Source organism: Lepidochelys olivacea, assembly GCF_965140295.1.
Source record: "Lepidochelys olivacea isolate rLepOli2 genome assembly, chromosome: 1".
Classification (NCBI taxonomy): domain Eukaryota; kingdom Metazoa; phylum Chordata; order Testudines; family Cheloniidae; genus Lepidochelys; species Lepidochelys olivacea.
Genome location: NC_140411.1, coordinates 130,911,316 through 130,931,994, shown reverse-complemented (window position 1 = coordinate 130,931,994; position 20,679 = coordinate 130,911,316). Strand labels below are relative to the sequence as shown.

At 45.5% G+C, this 20,679-nt stretch overlaps 1 long non-coding RNA gene across 1 annotated transcript; it reads left to right on the top strand.

Moving 5' to 3' along the window:
• Positions 1–3,643: 3,643 nt before the first annotated feature.
• Positions 3,644–13,284, top strand: LOC311515122. Its single transcript, XR_014710052.1, has 3 exons — positions 3,644–3,746; positions 4,090–4,362; positions 12,644–13,284. It is a non-coding gene; the product is annotated as an uncharacterized lncRNA (long non-coding RNA).
• Positions 13,285–20,679: the final 7,395 nt, after the last annotated feature.

The window sequence follows — 20,679 nt, the reverse complement described above, 5'->3', positions numbered from 1 at the left end:
CCTGATGGAACTGGTACAGTTGAGTAAAGCGGAGGCTGGAATCTGACATGAGGCACAAAGCCTGGCAAACCAGATCACTAACTTCAAATTTCTGGTCTCAATTGTGGTATGTCACAATATCCTGTTCCAAGTAAACCTTGTAAACACCACATTACAAACTCAGTTGATGGACATCGCGACCACTACTACTTTGATGAGAAGCTGCCTTGATTTCATTGTGGCCTACAGAGACAATGGATTTGAAGGTGTCATTGCTGCTGCCAAAAAAATGGGAAAAAAACTTAGGAGTTGAGCCTGGCTTCAAGGAAACTCATTCATTGTAAGAAGAGACCATTTGGTTATGAAGGCAGAGATGAGGTGATGGGAAGCTCAGAAGAAAAATTAAAGATGGAGTTTTTTTGCTCTCTCGTTGACACAGCTCAAATGTCCCTTGAAGAAAGGTTTAGACAAATGAAGCACCATGAAAAGACCTGGGTTTTTTTGTATGACTGTAGTAAGCTTCCAGTGGATAGGAAAATACTCTTGAACAATTGTACAGATTTTCACTGGATGCTGACACAGGGAATATTTAGATGTCAATGACAAGGACCTCTATGTTGAATTGGATAACATCCATCATATTTTGTCACACAGGAAGCACTTGCCACTCCATGTTCTCCAATTCATTCATGATGCAGAGCTGAAGGATACTTTTGCTAATGTGTGGCTGTTCACATTGCTGGTCACATTCATGAATGGTGTGCACACGTTTTAAAAGCTCAGGGCTCATTAAAACATATATCTTTGATCAATGGCCAATGAGAGACTGACATCACTTGCTATTTTATTGCTTGAAAATGCCATTGGCCAGTCTTTGGATCTCTGACCCTGCTTCACTTCACAAGGGCAAAGGTGAAAAAAGTGACCTTTTGAATTAAAGGACTATGGCTAACATTCTAAGACTGTCACCTACTGTAATACTGGTCCACCCAATGTTGGTGCACAGTTCAATTTAATTGATAGTACATTTCAGTTATTCTTAAAATTAAAAAGTTTCTATAAGCTAGAGGAATTTTTTTATTTGCTTATATATGGCTTGAATAACCACGATTTACAGATCCCTGTCATATGAGATAAACTCACATTCTAGGATAAATCATGTATACAAATCAAACAAAGTAGTTTTTGAAGCAGATATACTGGCCCCTGGATAAGCAGTTTTCTGTTCCCTGACTGACCAGAGAAGGGGCTGCTCCAGGCTAATGAGAGCACCTGACTTCAATTAGCCTGCAAAGAGTCAGGTGAGGCCATCAAGGTAAGTGAACACCTAACTAATTAAGGCCCTTCTGATACTATAAAAGGACTCACTCCAGTCAGGCAGAGGAGAGCCGGGAGCCAGAGGAGAGGAAGTGTGGCTGAAGGGCTGGTTAATGAAGACACCCTCAAGCCATCAGTAAGGGAGCCCTAAGGTAAGGGTGAAGAAGAGAGAAGCGGGAGAGCTGTGGGGAAGTGGCCTAGGGAAATGTAGCAATTCTGGCAGTGAAAGGTCAGCTGCCAACAGCTGCTACCATTAGGGTCGCTGGGCCGGAACCTGGGGTAGAAGGCGGGCCCGGGTTCCCCCCAACCCACCACTACAAAAACACCTCCTGGGAGGTGAAAAACAGGCCCCTGTCAGGACAGGAGACTAAACTTTTCTGAAATAAGCCCCTAGGGACAACAGTCTCTCATCAACCTCCTTGATGGCTTATGATGAAAAGGGCTCAGTAAACTGTTCCCTGGCCCAGAGAGAGAAGGGCTATGTGGAGGGTTGCAGTGAGCCTCTGAGGCTAGCATAAACTGCCTAGAAGCATGGGACCCATGGGGACAAGGTCAGAGCTCTGCCACAGCATCTACATCATGCCAAGAGTTCTTGACCATTGTGGCTGGCTGCCTGATACTTGCTCACATGCTCAGGGCCTAACAAATCACTATATGTGGGTTTGGGAAGGAATTTTCCCCCAAATCACTTTGGCAGTGACTTATTTTCCCCTTCCACTACAATGTGTGTGTTACTTGCCCCCCGGTATATTTCATTTAATCATTTCCCAGCCATTGCAGAGGCTTCAGGCACTGGTGCACCTCAATCCATCCTATTATGTGCCATAGGGAGAGAATTGTCTAGTCTCCTGTGGGCTGTAGGACTGTGGTTTAGTTTTGGTTCTTGGGTTAGTTTATGGGTACCAGGTGGTGTTGGTAGCCTGTGATGTGCACAAGGTCAGACTGGATTAGGGTGACCATATTTCCTTATGCTGAACACGGGACACCTGTTACCTGTTACTCAAAATTACTCATTCAAGTGAGTTCAACGGCAATCAGAACTATGCAGTATAAATGTCCAAATTATCAAGTTAACTGAGCCCCTGTTAAAAATAAATACTTCATAGTTGGATTTGTTTTCTTTCCCTTATCTTTAAGGCTTTAGGGTTCACATGGGGAGAGGTGACACACACTCCTGTACTCCTCTCTCACACACAGGAGAGGGGGGGTGACTGACTGACCTGACCCTCATTGTCCAGTGCCCTCCAACCTCCATGCCTGGCTGGGTGCTCAGCATGGACCTGCCTCTCCTGGTACCGTGTCTTCCTGAGGGACTACATGGGGGATGCACACAAGATCACATGCCCCCCCACCAGATTTCTGTCAGGGTTCACACTGCAATGTGGCCAACAGCAGCCTTTTGGCACTATGTAGGAGGGAAGGGATGGGAGCTGCCTCCAGCTGCGGGAAAAGAGGAAAGAGAAGGGATGGCCTGGCCTGTGCTGAGCTTATCTATTCCCCGTGGGTGGAAGCAGCTTATTCCTTCCTGCCTGCACAGTGTTGAAAGTTAGCTAACATCTCCAGGCTGCTGCTGGCCACTGACATAACCCAGCTGCCTCCTGTTCCCTGGCTACAGCATGGGCAGGAAGGGGTTAAGCCTTGACAATGCACTGTGCACCAGGGCCCAGGGAACCTCATGGCGGGGATTCAGGGAACCCTGCCAGACATGGATCAGTAAGGGAGGGTGCCTAGGGGGTGATCCTCCCTGGGGGCAAGACCAGGCAGGAGGGGGGCACAGGGCTGCTGTGGAGCTTGCAGGGTCAGGGTGCGAACAGGCTGGAAATCACTTCCCCCTCCCCCATGACTCTAGAGCTTAGCTGAGGGACTGAGAGGCTGCCTCAGCTCCTCCTGGCCAGCACTCTGGGCTGGATGGTCTTGGGCTTTCCCAGGGCACCAGCCCAGCCAGAGGCAATGGGGGAAGGAAGGAGCCTTCTGGCCAGGCTGTTTGTGAGCTGAGTGCTCCAACCAGGGGCTGGTTCTCTGCACAGCACTGAGGGGGATGTGCCCCACTGTGGGGATATGGAGGAGCAACGAGGCTGGGGTGTATAAAGGGGAAAAATCAGGGAGAAGACAGCAAGGAGCATGTAAAGAGCCAATGGGGGCAGCAGAGGCTACATATAACCGGTTGCCGCCTGCCCACACTCAGCCACTGCAGCGTGCAGCCAGTGCTGGCCAGAAACGCCAGCAGCCTTGCACACCCACCCCCATTGTCTGCCACTGGATCCCCCCACTCACCCGTGGTGGGTGGGAGTCTGGCGAGCAGGAATCCAGCCAGCAGAAGACCCTGCCAGTACGGATAGGGAGGAGACAGAAAATAAAGCAGCGAACAGCAGAGCAGCTAACAAAAGGAGTTTGCCTGGGATCTGCCTGAGAGGAAGTACGCTAAGGGCTGCATTAAGGAGGCTGTGTCGGTGAGTATCTGAGTGTTTGTTGTGAGGACAGTGTGACTGTGTGCTGTGTGTTTGATTGGTTGTTTGAAAAGGGTGGGAACTGGGTGTGCTTTGTTCCAGGTGAGCTTGAAGTGGGCCTGACTGCATAAAAAGCCAGTCAGTTGCGAACCAGCTGAGCAGCGAACAAAAAGAGTTTGCCTGGGAGTTTGCCTGGGGAGAGCCCACTGAGGCTTACATCTTGCCGGATTCTCTGAGTAATTACTACAACTCCTGAGGAAGCTCGTAGAAGGAAGGTAATACGGATGGGGGGGGTTCAGCTGTTGTGACCTGCACTGGATGTGCTATGTTTGTCTTTCTTCCACAGGACAGATGCGACTTTGTCTGTACAAAGTGCAAGCTGGTCTCCATAGTGGAAGAGAAGGTTCAAAGTCTGGAGCAACAGGTATCGACCTTGCGTTGCATAAGAGAAACTGAAGATTTCCTGGATGGATGTCACGAAAGGCTTCTATGGGCACAAGGTTCTGAAGATTCAGAGCAGGCTGCACATCGGGGACAGAAGGATGGTGAAGAAATTTGGCATCATGTGACCTCCAGAGCTAAAAAGGGGAACGTCCATGTACCAGCAGGGCAGATACAGGTAAGTAACCGTTTCCACAGGTACTAATGCGGAGAGTGGACCAGATGATACGTCTGAGGGAAGGGAGCAGAAGGAGACTCCGCCGATTGGAAGGCATGGGATGCACTGTCCTAGGGTTGGGGGTTTGTCATAAATATAAAGGGAAGGGTAAACCCCTTTGAAATCCCTCCTGGCCAGGGGAAAGCTCCTCTCACCTGTAAAGGGTTAAGAAGCTAAAGGTAACCTCGCTGGCACCTGACCAAAATGACCAATGAGGAGACAAGATACTTTCAAAAGCTGGGAGGAGGGAGAGAAACAAAGGGTCTGTGTCTGTCTATATGCTGGTTCCTGCCAGGGATAGACCAGGAATGGAGCCTTAGAACTTTTAGTAAGTAATCTAGCTAGGTATGTGTTAGATTATGATTTCTTTAAATGGCTGAGAAAAGAATTGTGCTGAATAGAATAACTATTTCTGTCTGTGTATCTTTTTTATAACTTAAGGTTTTGCCTAGAGGGGTTCTCTAGGTTTTTGAATCGAATTACCCTGTAAGATATCTACCATCCTGATTTTACAGGGGGGATTTCTTTATTTCTATTTACTTCTATTTTTTATTAAAAGTCTTCTTGTAAGAAAACTGAATGCCTTTTCATTGTTCTCAGATCCAAGGGTTTGGGTCTGTGGTCACCTATGCAAATTGGTGAGGCTTTTATTCCAACATTTCCCAGGAAAGGGGGGGGTGCAAGTGTTGGGAGGATTGTTCATTGTTCTTAAGATCCAAGGGTCTGGGTCTATAGTCACCTAGGCAAATTGGTGAGGCTTTTTACCAAACCTTGTCCAGGAAGTGGGGTGCAAGGTTTTGGGAAGTATTTTGGGGGGAAGGATGCGTCCAAACAGCTCTTCCCCAGTAACCAGTATTAGTTTGGTGGTGGTAGCAGCCAGTCCAAGGATAATGGGTGTAATATTTTGTACCTTGGGGAAGTTTTGACCTAAGCTGGTAAAGATAAGCTTAGGAGGTTTTTCATGCAGGTCCCCACATCTGTACCCTAGAGTTCAGAGTGGGGGAGGAACCTTGACATGGTCGCACAGTGGTGGGATTAACCTGAAATCATTTTGAGATCCAGTTGAGATTTTTTGAACTAGAAATACAGATTTTAAAAAGGAATTTTTAGGAAGTCCAGAAAGCAGCTTTGAAACTGAAAGCAGCTTGGTTTCTCTCTGTTTTGTGGCCAAGCAGAGACAAAAGGGGATTATCTTGTGAATTGCAGGTTTTCTTGCCTGGAGGCAGGGTACTTAACTCCTGCAGGGAAATTCACAGTCTTCCAACCCAGAGTTTTTTTTTTCTTTTCTTCCTAAAAGTAAATGGGGGGGGGGGGGGTGTGCTCTACCCATTTGCCTGGAGACAAAAGTGGCAGGGTTCTTTTTTTTTTTTAGGATTTTGATTTTTTTTTTGTTTTACAAAGAGCACAGGTTTGAAAAGGAATTTTTTTTTCCTTTGGGCTGGGTAAGCAGGTTTCCAAGTAGTTGGAGGTTTTTTACTTTAATTTGGGCCCAGAGCAGAGACAAGGGAATTGTCTTTTTCTGTAGGCTGACAATCACTATCAGAGAATAGGTATTCTATTCCAGCACAGCAAAATTTTACAGCCAAGTTGTGTTTGTTTATTTCTAAACCTCGGGTGTAAAGTTAGTAAAAACAGAGAGGTTAGAATGGCAAAATCCGCGGCTCGACTACAGCTCGAATTAGCCAAATTTCAGGCTGAGGAAAGACAAAGGGAACATGAAAGACAGAACTCATGCGGCTGAAGAAGGAACAAGAAAGGGAGGCAGAACACCACCAAGCGGCTGCTCACAGGAGAGCTATGGAAGCAAGGGACAAAGAACTGGAGGAAAAAGAGAGGAAGTATGTGGAGGAGATGGAGAAGATAAAGGCTCAGCAGAATATCCCAACAAACCCTAGTAATCCTTCTCCAGGTACCACTTCCCATCCCAGAAAGTTCCCCACCTACAAGGCAGGCGATGATACTGAGGCCTTCCCAGAAAACTTCGAAAGGGCCTGCCTTGGGTACAACATCTCTACTGACCAATACATGGTAGAGCTGAGGCCGCAGCTCAGTGGACCCTTAGCTGAGGTGGCAGCTGAAATGCCTAAAGAACACATGAACAAGTATGAACTGTTTAAATCCAAGGCGAGAGTCAGAATGGCGATAACACCCGAGCAGTCTCGTCAGAGGTTCAGAGCCCTAAGGTGGAAACCAGACATGTCATTTACCCGACATGCCTACCACATTGTAAAACATTGGGATGCCTGGATATCAGGAGCAAGTGTTGACTCTCCAGTAAATTTGCCCTTCCTAATGCAAATGGAACAATTCTTAGAGGGTGTTCCTGAGGAAATAGAAAGATACATCCTAGATGGGAAACCCAAAACTGTAATCGAGGCAGGAGAGATTGGAGCCAGATGGGTGGAGGTGGCAGAGAAGAAGAAAACTGGTCGCAGTTGGAGCGGAGACCAGAAGGGACCACCCCAGACCACACCCTATTACCGGGGGCCGCCCAAAGCCCCACCTACCTCCCAAAGAACCCTCCAGACCCCTTATTGTCCCACCACCCAGTTCTCCAGCAACCCTCCTCGCCCCAGTGACCATTTCCGGTCCACTGAACAGCATTTGGCTGTTTCTTTTTGGTTAGGTCTGTCAGTGGGGCAGCGATTTGGCTGTAGTGCGGTACAAATCGTCTGTAATAACCGGCCAAGCCTAAGAAGGATTGAACCTGTTTCTTTGACTTTGGGACAGGCCACTTTTGGATAGCATCCACTTTGGCCTGTAGGGGGCTGATAGTTCCTTGACCCACCTGGTGTCCAAGGTAAGTCACTCTGTTTAGGCCTATTTGACACTTCTTAGCCTTAACAGTTAGTCCTGCCTCCCTTATGCGCTCAAGGACTTTTTGTAGATGTTCCAGGTGGTCTGCCCAGGAATCCGAAAATATGGCCACGTTGTCAAGGTAGGCGACTGCATATTCTCCTAATCCCGCTAGGAGACCATCTACAAGTCTTTGGAAAGTGGCGGGTGCATTCCGCAGCCTGAAAGGGAGTACATTAAATTCATACAGCCCGAGATGTGTGATGAAGGCTGACCTTTCCTTGGCAGATTCATCTAGCAGTACCTGCCAGTACCCCTTGGTTAAGTCCAAGGTAGAGATGAACTGGGCCCGTCCCAGTTTCTCTAATAGTTCATCTGTGCGTGGCATTGGATAGTTGTCTGGGCAAGTTACAGCATTTAGCTTACGGTAGTCCACGCAAAAACGTATTTCCCCATCTGGTTTGGGAACTAGAACCACTGGAGATGCCCATGCACTTTCAGAGGGGCGGATTACACCCATCTGTAACATATCCTGGCTCTCCCGTTCTATAGCAGTTTTAGCTTGAGGAGACACCCGGTAAGGGTGGACCCTAATTGGGTGAGCATTACCTGTGTCAATGGAGTGGTATGCCCGTTCAGTCAGTCCTGGGGTGGCTGAGAACGTTGGCGCGTAGCTAGTGCACAGCTCCTGGATCTGCTGTCGCTGCATACGCCCAAGGGTCGTGGAGAGGTTCACCTCTTCCACACCACCAGCACATTTCCCTTCGTAGTAAACACCTTCAGGCCACTCAGCGTCGTCTCCTCCCTGGGCTGTAAACTGACAAACCTTTAATTCTCTGGAATAAAAGGGCTTTAGAGAATTAATATGGTACACCTTAGGCTTTCGGTTGGAGGTGGGGAATGCTATGAGATAATTAACAGCTCCCAGGCGCTCCTGGACCATGAATGGCACTTCCCACGATGCTTCCATTTTATGGGCCTGGAGCACCTTTAAGACCATGACCTGGTCCCCTACTTTGAAGGAACGCTCTCTGGCATGTTTATCATACCAGGCTTTTTGCTCTTTTTGAGCATCCTGTAAGTTTTCTTTAGCAAGGGCTAAAGAGGTTCAGAGGGTGTTTTGTAGGTTGGTTACAAAGTCCAGAATATTATTTCCTGGAGAAGGTGTAAATCCCTCCCATTGCTGCTTCACCAACTGCAATGGCCCCTTAACCTCACGGCCATATACAAGTTCAAATGGGGAAAACCCTAAACTGGGATGTGGTACAGCTCTGTATGCAAAGAGCAACTGCTGCAACACTAGGTCCCAATCATTGGAGTGCTCATTTACGAATTTACGTATCATGGCCCCCAAAGTTCCATTAAACTTCTCCACCATGCCATTTGTTTGATGATGGTAAGGAGTGGCAACCAAGTGATTTACCCCATGAGCTTCCGAAAGGTTTTTCATAGTTCCTGCCAGGAAATTAGTCCCTGCATCTGTGAGGATGTCGGAGGGCCAACCTACCCTGGCAAAAATGTCTGCTAGTGCCTGGCACACACTTTTAGCCCTGGTGTTGCTTAGAGCTACTGCTTCCGGCCATCGGGTGGCAAAATCCATGAAAGTCAGTATGTACTGCTTTCCTCTGGGTGTCTTTCGGAAAAGGACCCAGAATATCCACAGCTACTCGCTGAAATGGAACTTCAATGATGGGGAGTGGCTGGAGAGGGGCTTTGACCTGGTCTTGGGGTTTTCCCACTCTTTGGCACACCTCACAAGACTGGACATAGGTAGAAACATCCTTGCCCATTCCCTCCCAGTGGAATGACCCCCCCAAACGGTCTTTGGTCCTGTTCACCCCAGCATGGCCACTAGGGTGATCGTGGGCTAAGCTCAAGAGCTTGGCCCGGTATTTAGTTGGAACTACCAACTGTCTCTGAGGATGCCAGTCTTCCTGGTGTCCACCAGAAAGAGTTTCCTTGTATAAAAGTCCTCTTTCTACAACAATCCTGGATCAAGTAGAAGAGCTGAGAGGCGGTGGGTTGCTCCGTGCCACCGTCCAAGCTCTCTGGAGGCTTTCATCTGCTTCCTGTTCGGTCTGGAACTGTTCCCTTGATGCTGGAGACATCAGTTCCCCATTGGATTGGGGACCTAGGCTTGGTCCCTCTGGAAGCGATATAGAGGATGGAGCTGTTTCTGTTGACTGTGAACCGCTCTCCGCTGGTGCACTATGTTGGGCTTCAGGCTCCGGCTGAGCCTCTTGGGTAGGGTTATCGGCTGCTGCCAGTTCAGGTTCAGTGGGGCCCTCTGGTGTTGAGGTTGCAAGTATTGGATTCAGTGCTGACACGGGGTCTGGTGTTGGTTGTTCGGCTGGTTCCGGTTCTGGGACTGGTTCCGTCTGGGTCTCTGGGACTGGATCCACTACTGCTGTTGCAGACATTGGCCTGGGGTCTGGGTCCATCACCTCTGACCGGGCCCTGATAGAAGTTTCCGGAACAGAGCTAGGCCTCACGGCTTGTTTAGCCTGGCTGCGGGTGACCGTTCCCGCCCTCTTGGCCTGCTTCACATGCTTGGCCAAGTCTTCCCCCAACAGCATGGGGATGGGATAATCATCATAGACTGCAAAAGTCCACATTCCTGACCAGCCCTTGTACTGGACAGGCAACTTAGCTGTAGGCAATTTGAAAGAGTTGGACTTGAAGGGTTGAATAGTCACTTGGATCTCTGGGTTGATTAAATTGGGGTCCACTAAGGAAGCATGGATAGCTGACACTTGTGCTCCAGTGTCCCTCCACGCGGTGACCTTCTTCCCGCCCACACTCACAGTTTCCCTCCGCTCCAAGGGTATCTGGGAGGTATCTGGGCCTGTGGACCTCTGGTGTGATTCCGGTGCAATGAACTGTAATCTGTTGGGGTTCTTGGGGCAGTTGGCCTTTACATGCCCCAGCTCGTTACACTTAAAACATCGTCCATGTTTTAATATTTTGTACCTTGGGGAAGTTTTTGACCTAAGCTGGTAAAGATAAGCTTAGGAGGTTTTTCATGCAGGTCCCCACATCTGTACCCTAGAGGTCAGAGTGGGGGAGGAACCTTGACAGGGTTACAGTGACAAACCATCCCGATGTGTAGAAAGAATAGTAAATATGGCAGGCGACCAGCTTGGCTTAACAGTGAAATCCTTGCTGCTCTTAAATACAAAAAAGCTTACAAGAAGTAGAAGATTGGACAAATGACCAGGGATGAGTACAAAAATATTGCTCGGGCTTGCAGGAGTGAAATCAGGAAGGCCAAATCACACCTGGAGTTGCAGCTAGCAAAAGATGTTAAGAGTAACAAGAAGGGTTTCTTCAGGTATGTTAGCAACAAGAAGTCAGTCAAGGAAAGTGTGGATCCCTTACTGAATGAGGGAGGCAACCTAGTGACAGAGGATGTGGAAAAAGCTAATGTACTCAGTGCTTTTTTGCCTCTGTCTTCACGAACAAGGTCAGCTCCCAGACTACTGCACGGGGCAGCACAGCATGGGGAGAAGGTGACCAGCCCTCTGTGGAGAAAAAAGTGGTTCAGGACTATTTAGAAAAGCTGGACGAGCACAAGTCCATGGGGCCGGATGCATTGCATCCAAGAGTGCTAAAGGAGTTTGCGGATGTGATTGCAGAGCCATTGGCCATTATCATTAAACTCATGGCGATCGGGGGAGGTCCCAGATCACTGGAAAAAAGATAATGTAGTGCCCATCTTTAAAAAAGGGAAGGAGGATCCTGGGAACTACAGGCCAGTCAGCCTCACCTCAGTCCCTGGAAAAATCATGGAGCAGGTCCTCAAGGAATCAATTCTGAAGCTCTTAGAGGAGAGGAAAGTGATCAGGAACAGTCAGCATGGATTCACCAAGGGCAAGTCATGCCTGACTAATCTAATTGCCTTCTATGACAAGGTAACTGGCTCTGTGGATGAAGGGAAAGCAGTGGACGTGTTGTTCCTTGACTTTATCAAAGCTTTTGACACTGTCTCCCACAGTATTCTTGCCAGCAAGTTAAAGATGTATGGGCTAGATGAATGGACTATAAGGTGGATAGAAAATTGGCTAGATTGTCAGGCTCAATGGGTAGTGATCAATGGCTCAATGTCTAGTTGGCAGCCAGTATCAAGCAGAGTGCCCCAAGGTTCAGTCCTGGGGCCAGTTTTGCTCAATATCTTCATAAATGATCTGGAGAATGGTGTGGATTGCACCCTCAGCAAGTTTGCAGAGGGCACTAAACCGGGAGGAGTGGTAGATACGCTGGAGGGTAGGGATAGGATACAGAGGGACCTAGACAAATTAAATGATTGGGCCAAAAGAAATCTGATGAGGTTCAACAATGACAAGTGCAGAGTCCTGCACTTAGGACGGAAGAATCCAATGCACCGCTACAGACTAGGGACCGAGTGGCTCGCCAGCAGTTCTGCAGAAAAGGACCTAGGGGTTACAGTGGATGAGAAGTTGGATATGAGTCAGTGTGCCCTTGTTGCCAAGATGGCCAATGGCATTTTGGGCTGTATAAGTAGGGGGATTGCCAGCAGATTGAGAGATGTGATCATTCCCCTCTATTCGACATTGGTGAGGCCTCATCTGGAGTACTGTGTCCAGTTTTGGGCCCCACACTACAAGAAGGATGTGGAAAAATTGGAAAGTGTCCAGCGGAGGGCAACAAAAATGATTAGGGGACTGGAACACATGACTTATGAGGAGAGGCTGAGGGAACTGGGGATGTTTAGTCTTCAGAAGAGAAGAATGAGGGGGGATTTGATAGCTGTTTTCAACTACCTGAAAGGAGGTTCCAAAGAGGATGGCTCTAAACTGTTCTCAGTGGTAGCAGATGACAGAACAAGAAGTAATGGTCTCAAGTTGCAGTGGGGGGGAGATTTAGGTTGGATATTAGGAAAAAACTTGCACTAGGAGGGTGGTGAAACACTGGAATGCATTACCTATGGAGGTGGTGGAATCTCCTTCCCTAGAAGTTTAAGGTCAGGCTTGACAAAGCCCTGGCTGGGATGATTTAGTCAGGGATCAGTCCTGTTTTGAGCAGGGGGTTGGACTAGATGACCTCCTGAGGTCCCTTCCAACCCTTATATTCTAAGATTCTAAAATTCTAAAAGACAATTTGCCCATTTTTAAGAAAAAGTTGGGACACCTGCAGTTGTCCCTTCTGGCCTTAACTCTGACTCAGAGGTAACTCAACCCATAGCCACTGTTACTCTATAGCTAACTTTCATGTAACAATTTCATTGGATGTGTGCAAGAGGCTACACAGTGGATTGCTTGGCCCAACAGCTGCCCCCTTGCACACAACTGCCACTCATGTTACAACCTTAGGGGTTTTCCTGGGTAAGGCAAATTAGCACTGCATGTTGCTAATGCTGTTGCAAGTATTGCAAAGCATTTTGGAGAGGGCTAAAGGTGTGAATGAAGAGTGAAAGATTTTTTTGCAGGCTGCAAGAGGCCAAAGGGGGAAGAAGAAAAAGAGCAGAGAACGGGTTAACTCACACTGCAGCTAGCAAGCTCAGTCCGATGATAAGACGCTGGCCCCAGCCCAAGGACGCTGCTCACCGCCAAGACTTGGCTGACAGCCGAGAAAGATGGGGGCGTGAATGTGCCCGAGCAGCAGTGAGAAAGAAGAACCCAGCTGCACAGACCTGCAAGGCAGTGAGGCCAACAGAGAAGAAAACATGATCTAAGACTGCAGAGATTAAAAACACTGGCAAGACAGCAAGATGGGGGAGCTGAGCCTTGCGGCCCTGGAGCCCAGCCTTGTGTCCCTGGAGCCGAGGTGTTTAAAAAAAACCCGAAAAACACCATGAAAAGCCGGTTTGGACTGGCACAAAGGGCACCAGGAGTGGAGGTCCCTGAACAAAGCACCTCCCCCCGCCCCTACAAGGAGCCCAGGACTTAAATCCCTCCTGAGAGCTGGAGCAACTTGGAATCAGAGTGGATCCTCAGATGATCTGGGCCCAGGACAGCACTCCCATCCACCCTTCCCCCCTCTTATGTTACACCCAGGCTTGACCACCTTTGGGTCGGGCGTATGTGAGTATGGAAGCTGATCAGGGCTTGGGGCACTAATGCTTTCTTGCTTCTTTTAAGTGATGTGGAAGCATTTCTAGCACTCTCTGCTGTAATTTTATTATTTTATCAATAAAACCTTAAAATTTAAAGCCTTGGTGTGTTCTGTTATCTCCCTTAACAATCCTGTGGCCTTGGACTGATCACCTGATGCTTCAGGCAGATTTGTGTGGGTGTGACAGATTTGTTACCAATCAACACAAAACTCCCAGCACAACTAGCACACACAACCCTGAACACACACAGCCCCTCAGTGCAGCACACACCTGTCATTCACCATCTGCACAAATCCATGCAGGCCAACATTAAAAAAACAAAACGTGCACACAATAACTCCAGACATCACTCAAGCTTGGAATCTGAGACCATGAGAAGCAATGGAAAAAACTGCAAGCATGATTGAGAGCTTTTGTTTGTTTAGAATATCACACACTTAAGAATTACTGGTAGTTGACTGGTAAATTTTTCTATTTTATCTCATTAATAGAATTTGTTTTATCTTGATACTTATTACCCTTTGCTTTGTGCCACATTAACAGGATTAGGGCAACCAGATTACTAGCAGTTAACCCAGTTAAAGTTAATGAACTGACTATATTCATGAGGTGACTTGATCATTACTCTTTTTTTAATATCCATGTGACTGGTAACCTAAAGCTGCATAAAAAACACGCTGTACTGTAAATAACTAAAAAGGTCATACAATCACTTAAAAATAAATTAGAAATGCATAAATATTTAAGGTGAAATGCTGGCCCCATTGATGTCAGTGGCAAAACTCCCCTTGACTTCAGTGGAGCCAGGATTTCACCCCAAATATTTGATGAAAGAGAAAGCGATATAGACATTAATAAATGGTTGACCTTCATATAAAGCTGCAGAGCAGGATAAAGGAGGTTGAGGAAACAACCATTATTTGATTTACACACTTGGGACTTAAACTATGGATCTCTAAGGTGCTGTGTTCATAATCTTGGAACTGATCTTTCTAAGGAAAAGAAGTGCTCCACATATGGGCCTCAATCCTGCAAGGAACATAAATTCATAGATTCCAAGGCCAGAAGAAACAATTGTATAATCTAGTCTGACCTCCTATATAACACAGGCCATAGAACTTCCCCAAAATAGTTCATAGAGCAGATCTTAGAAAAAAAGATCTAGTACTGATTTTAAATATTGCAAGTGATAGAGAATCCACCATCAGCCTTGGGAAATTGGTCCCGTGTTTGATTAACTGCAATGGTAAACATTTATCCCTTATTTCCAATCTGAATTTGTCTAGCTTCAACTTCCAGCTATTGAATCATATTACACCTTTTCTGCTAGACTGAAGAGCCCCTTATCAAATGTATGTTTCCCCTGTAGGTGCTTACAAACTGATCAAGCCACCCCTTAACATTCTTTCTGTTAAACTAAAGAAATTGAGCTCCTCAAGTCTATCAATATAAGGCAGGTTTTCTATTTAATTGTTCTTGTAGTTCTTCTCTGAAGACTTATCAGTATCCTTCTTGAATTGTGGGTACAAGATCTGGATACAGTATTCCAGCAATTGTTGCAGCAGTGCCCAATACAGAGGTAAAATAACTTCTCTGCTTCTACTCAAAGTTCCCATTTATGCACTGAAGGATGACATTAGCCCTTTTAGCTATGGTGTCTCATTAGGAGCTTGTGATCAGCTCATTATCCATTATCACGGTCAAGTCTTCTTGATAGTCACAACTTCCTAGGGTAGGTCCCCTATCATGTAAGTATGGCCTTCATTCTTTGTTCCCAGATGTATCTGCGTACATTTAGCCATATTAAAATATACATTCCTGCTGGATGTGCAGAGTTCCTTCAACTCTCCCTGACAATGGGAGTCAAGGGAATCTAGCACCTACCCAGTCACACCAATGGAGATTGGTGTGCCTACCTGGTGTCTGAACTCTTCCATTGCTGGTAAAAGGCTTTCAACAGTATTTCATGGGAAATGCTTGACTTGCAGTGGAGAGAAACACAGGATCAGTTTATTACCTACCACATGATTTCAAAAATAGCTTTGTTTTGTGTCTGTTTCCTCTTCCATTTGTGATAGTGTCCTGCAGTGAAATACTGGATTTGAGTAGTGGGTGGAGAGTTCATCCATACTCTGGCCCGAGTTGTTCTTTATTTTTCAAAAAGTTGAAAAAATTCAGAAATAGTAAATAATTTTGCATAATTGTTTAACTATTTGAAATAAAAAAAATCTTTCCCAAGCTGCACTTTTTCCTATGGATTTAATCAGATTGTGTCAGAGAGCAAGCAATACAACAGCTTGGTGGATTTCTTAGCTGAACTTTGTTACGCAAGTTAATTAGAAACAATGTCTCGTGTGTCCTTGCTTTAATAAAAAATAAAATAAAACCTGGAAGAAATAATATTCCCTTGACCTAAGTGGTCAGAATAGAAATAATGGTTTCTGTTTTGTTATATTACCCTTATGGCACTGGACTTCTTACAGGACAGAGTCTCTTAGAAACTGTTAACCTACAACTCCCATTGCACCATCTGAAAAATGAGTGCAGATCATTGGAAATATCACAGAGGGACACAGTACATAAAATATTTTTCTTCCAAATTATTTTTGAATAGCAGCACAAATGTGTGAATCTTGCTATCTCTTTCATCCCAGAGCATGTTTTCCAACACGGGGAGCAGGACCGTGTCATTATTCGTTCCAGTCCTTGGCTTGCTCCTCCATCAAGCCCCGTCTGGTCATATCCCTACATAAATGGTCCCACCATCTAATCAGTGAATGGCCTGTATGTCAGACTGACCTTGGCTGTGCTTGCATTATTTGCTTTTGTATGCTATTATCTATTTGCCTTCTGCAATGTCCCTACCATCATACACTTTTCTATCGTAGCAATCCCATCCCCTGGTTTCACATCCTGCTCTCCTTCTAACTTCATTTGTCTTTCCACTTGACACCTGTCATCTTTTGAAGAACTCTCATTTCTACTGCCCCCAGCCTTCTGATGTCTATTTCACTTAATGCAGCTGCTTCCAGACCATGCCATAACACTGACATTGGTATGATAAAATGTAACTTTAGTGTCAAACATAATGTTTTTATAAGTCCATAATTTCAGTTCAGCACTTTAGTCTAAGGTACATCTCCTTTTAACCTCATCCTTTCTGAAACTGTCGGTGGTGATCAAACTTCCTAGGTATACATAAGAATCTTGTTGCAACTTCACCACTGCTACATTTTGACACTTGATTTATTGTCCCTTTTCCAAGATGCAACCACTTCATCTTGGCATTTACTATAGGTTCAAATCAACCACACCAATTTTCCATGTAGCCAAAAGTACTGTAACTAATGCAAATGTCTGCCAATTGTATGGATCCTGAAATCCAACAGTAATTTGAAATGTACCTGAATTATGATGAAGTCCTGATTTTTTAAACTATTTTGTCAAATGTTTGTCTAATAGCAAAATATACTGTTTTTTTAACTTCAGCTAGATTTGCCTGCATAAAAAAAATGAAGGATTGGGCCCACATTAAAAATTATATGAAAATTAAACCGTGCTAATAGTTAACATTTTGGTAGAAAAATTGTTGCCAATTTAATTTATTTCAAACAGAACACTATATTAAGAGGACTGTAGGGAATACAGATAAAGAGTAAAATATAAGAGAAAAAATCAAAGTTAAAGTCCCCATATTTCTTTGTTTCAATTATATAACACATGGCATGTGCTTGTATCTAACACGGTGTAGAACTATAGTAAGAATTTTTCGGCAGCTATGTTGTCATTTTTGTCAAGGGGCTTTGATAATAGGGGAGAAATCAGACATAACAAAATCAATTCATTCTGACAAGTGAGCAACACCAGCACCATTGAGATACAGCAGTATGAGCCCAATCTTCTCTTCCAGATCCAAATACCCTGAACTCTGTCACAAGGATCTGAACTCTGATCCGAATTTAGCAGATAACACCTGTGTTCTTATAATGGACTGCACTGAAACCCTGGTTCTGAACTTTGAAGACAGGATAGGATGAAGTATTTGAAATGTGGATCCAGGTCTGAATTTCAGGCACTTGAGCCTATATCTGAAACATGTACATCTGAATTGCTTTATGGTAAGCAAGCACTGTACTTATTCCCTCTACAAAGTGTCACATTCTGTGTGAAACACAATTAGATGCTTTCAGGAATCAATTAACATTGGCCAACAGCTATTAAGCAAAAATAGAGACCAGTATGTTGTGCCAAAAAAAAAAAAAAAAGAAACCAGTATGTTGCACCAAGTGGCCTTTCTGATGTTCCTAAAATCTCTTACATACTTTTAAAGTCCAGCCCCTAGTAACAACTCTTTGTTGTATTTTCTCCAAGATTCTTGAACAATTCCCCATGCTGAAAATGGAAAACTAAATCAGGCTTGCATTTCTGTAACCAAGCAATTTTTTGATGTGGGCATGCAGGTTTCACAGCAAATGGAAGTTTGCTAAGACAAAACCTTCTTCTAATTATTTTTTCATGTGATTAATTCCAAAGTAGCACAGCCATCTTTTTGGATGAGATGGATAGAGGCACTCCAGGAAGCAACAGCGAATAGTAGAACTGTTGTACATCTCCCACGTTAGATCAAAGGACTGGGATGTGTGGATGGTTCAGCATGTAAACACTCTCAAATCCAGGTGTCAATCAGCATTCATGAGCTGACAAGCATTGCCAATGTCAAGGCTTACAAAAATCAGAAGATTTGAAGCCCAGTAGTTCTAGTAAATAGTGAAATAGAGTTCCTTGATGCAGAAATGAATAATGAAGTGCTGCCAAGACTACAGTCACATGCCTTTTTATTTATTTTTTTGGGGAAGACATCTAGTCTGTAGAGTTGCTATTTTCTTCTTTTTTTTCTATGGAAAACTACAGCTGTAAGGAAGCATACATGTTTTGCTTTATAATGCTCTGCAAGGGAAGAATAATGTAAATGATGCAGTTTATAATTAAGACACCATGAGTTAGATCCACAAAGGGATTTAGATGCCTAAGTCCAAAGTTTAGGCAATCAAGATTTGCCCAGCTGCTGCCTCAGCCTGTAGGCACCTAAATTCCTCAAGTACCTACATTTCCATCAATAAGATCCCCTAGGTGCCCCTGCTGAGCATGCACACAGCTGCACTATTTCTGATGGCCAGTACCTGTCTCATGCCTAAGCCCTGGTGGGATGCTTTAACTAGGTGTTCTTCAACATCTCATCTGTGCAACCCAATCCATAGGCATATTTGGAGGCTCCCTGAGAGCCCCCCACAAAACACAGCCAAGGAGGTTCAATTCCCCTCTGTGTCTGAAAGGACTAGAGACTTAAAGCTAGGTCTTCTATTTCCCATGTTGTGCCCTAACCACTCGGCTATAGAGTATTGTGAGGTGGTTCTCACTTCTTTTGAAGCTGTTCCTCTTTGTATAAAATATTTCACATTCATTTGGACAGGGACCTCAATCTGACTCTCCCACATGGCAGGGAAGAGCTTTAACCATTGCACTATTAGGTATAAGGGGGTAGGGGTGGCAGGAGGAACACCCTCATCTTGTCACCTACTAGGGTTTAGGCAGTCATGAGTAGTGGTCAGAGCCATGGATGTCAGGAACCAGGAGTAAGAGGTGGAGGCACAATTGGGCATCACGTCAAGGGTCAGAGCTGAAGTCAATAACCAGGGGGTGAGGTTATAAGCAGGGATCTGGAACAAGGCAAGGTCCAATGTAGCAGGCAGCCAGAGGTTCACTTAGTTGCCTGGAAAACTTCCAGTGCCTCCTTCTGGCATAAACAGTGAGTCTGAGACAATCAGAAGAAGGAGGTTGCCCCTAACTGGGAGCTCTGTGGGCGGTGGCTATGGTGAGTTACGGTCCACCAACCCACTCTCCCTGCTAGGACTAGCAAGTTGCTGGGTGATGGCTGTGATCTGAATGCTACTGAGGGACCCACACACTTGGGTTCAAGGCCTGTGATCCCCCATGCATCTCTTCCTCTTTTTGAAAAAAAAATTACAAGAAAGGGCTGACCTTGCTTAGGTGCCTAACGCCCTGACTGGGTGGTATGTAATACCCACCCTTCTCTTTAGCATTTCCTGTTGGCTAGCTTAGATGGCTACCCTCGTATTTGGATGGCATTTGTGGATCCTATGCCTAATATAGGAAGCTTGGACTCCTTCCTTGGGGCTGTGGATAACAGGGCACCTATACGTAGGCTTAGCCTTACATGCCTAAGTCCCCTTAGCCCTATGTTGTAAGGGACAGCAGGTGTTTCAAAGGCCTCCTAAACAAATAAAAAGCAATGCAAGCAAAGCTAAAGTGTGTTAAACTCTAGTGTTTACACAATGAAATCAATACAATTAATAGTTAATTCTGGTTTCTTGAAATTGGCAAGTCAATGTTGTTATAGATTTTTATAACTATATATGCAACACCCTTGAAATAGGACTTGAAAATAGCTTTTGATATAGACTAAATTATATAAGCCAATCACACACTTTAGCTAAATAAAATGATCTGTAGGAAGAATATTTTCCTAAATTTAAGCTGAATTTAGGAGACAAAGCAAGTTATGAAATTATTTTGGATCTAGTTAGAAAGGTCAGATTCAATAAAACTGTGTTTTGCTTCTGAGGTATGAGTAGCAGGGACAAATGTAGCCATGTGAAAGATCAGAGAGTGACTGCACAAGTATGAGCAGGAGTCTGTACAATTTAAAAAAGTTTACTTGGTGAAGAAATATTCTAAGTACATAGTAGTCTGGTGGCACCAAAATATAGGGTGAGATCCTCTGCATGAAAGGGATGGAGTGGTACAAAGAAACCTAAACATCCTCATTCTGGCTGGGCATGGATTCCCCCAAGAAGAATACTGAGAGAGACTGCCATAAAGCTGCCCCTAGAATTACAAGTCCCAGGATAGGGAGCATTCTAGGGACCAGGCTGAGGGCAGGAGGGGTATGTGAGAGGCAGGACCACAGCATGCAATGATGCAGCTTACAGGGGAATCCAAGGATGCTGCCATAAAGCATCAGCCCTGTTAGTCATCATAGCACAAGCCACTGAGTCAGCACAGAAGGATCAAGGTTCCAGCTCACTCACCGGTCAGCCATCTGATTCCCCTGGGCTGCTTCCTGCTGTTGTGGTCAGGTTGTCCTTGTTACTTCTACATTCTCCAGTCTACCCATTCTCTGGTGCCTCTGAACCCTGCAAGGCCTCCAGGGTTGCCTTGGCATCTGCCTGGGCTGCAGCATTCCTGGCTTCTGCTGAGCCTTGGCTGGAGCACATCATTCCTCCATGGCAGTCAGCCCCAACTGAGCCGAGCTGCTCTCTTTTATACTGATACATCTGGAGCATGCCCAGTAAGGGAAAGGGGGTGTGGCTTCTTCAGCCCACAATGTA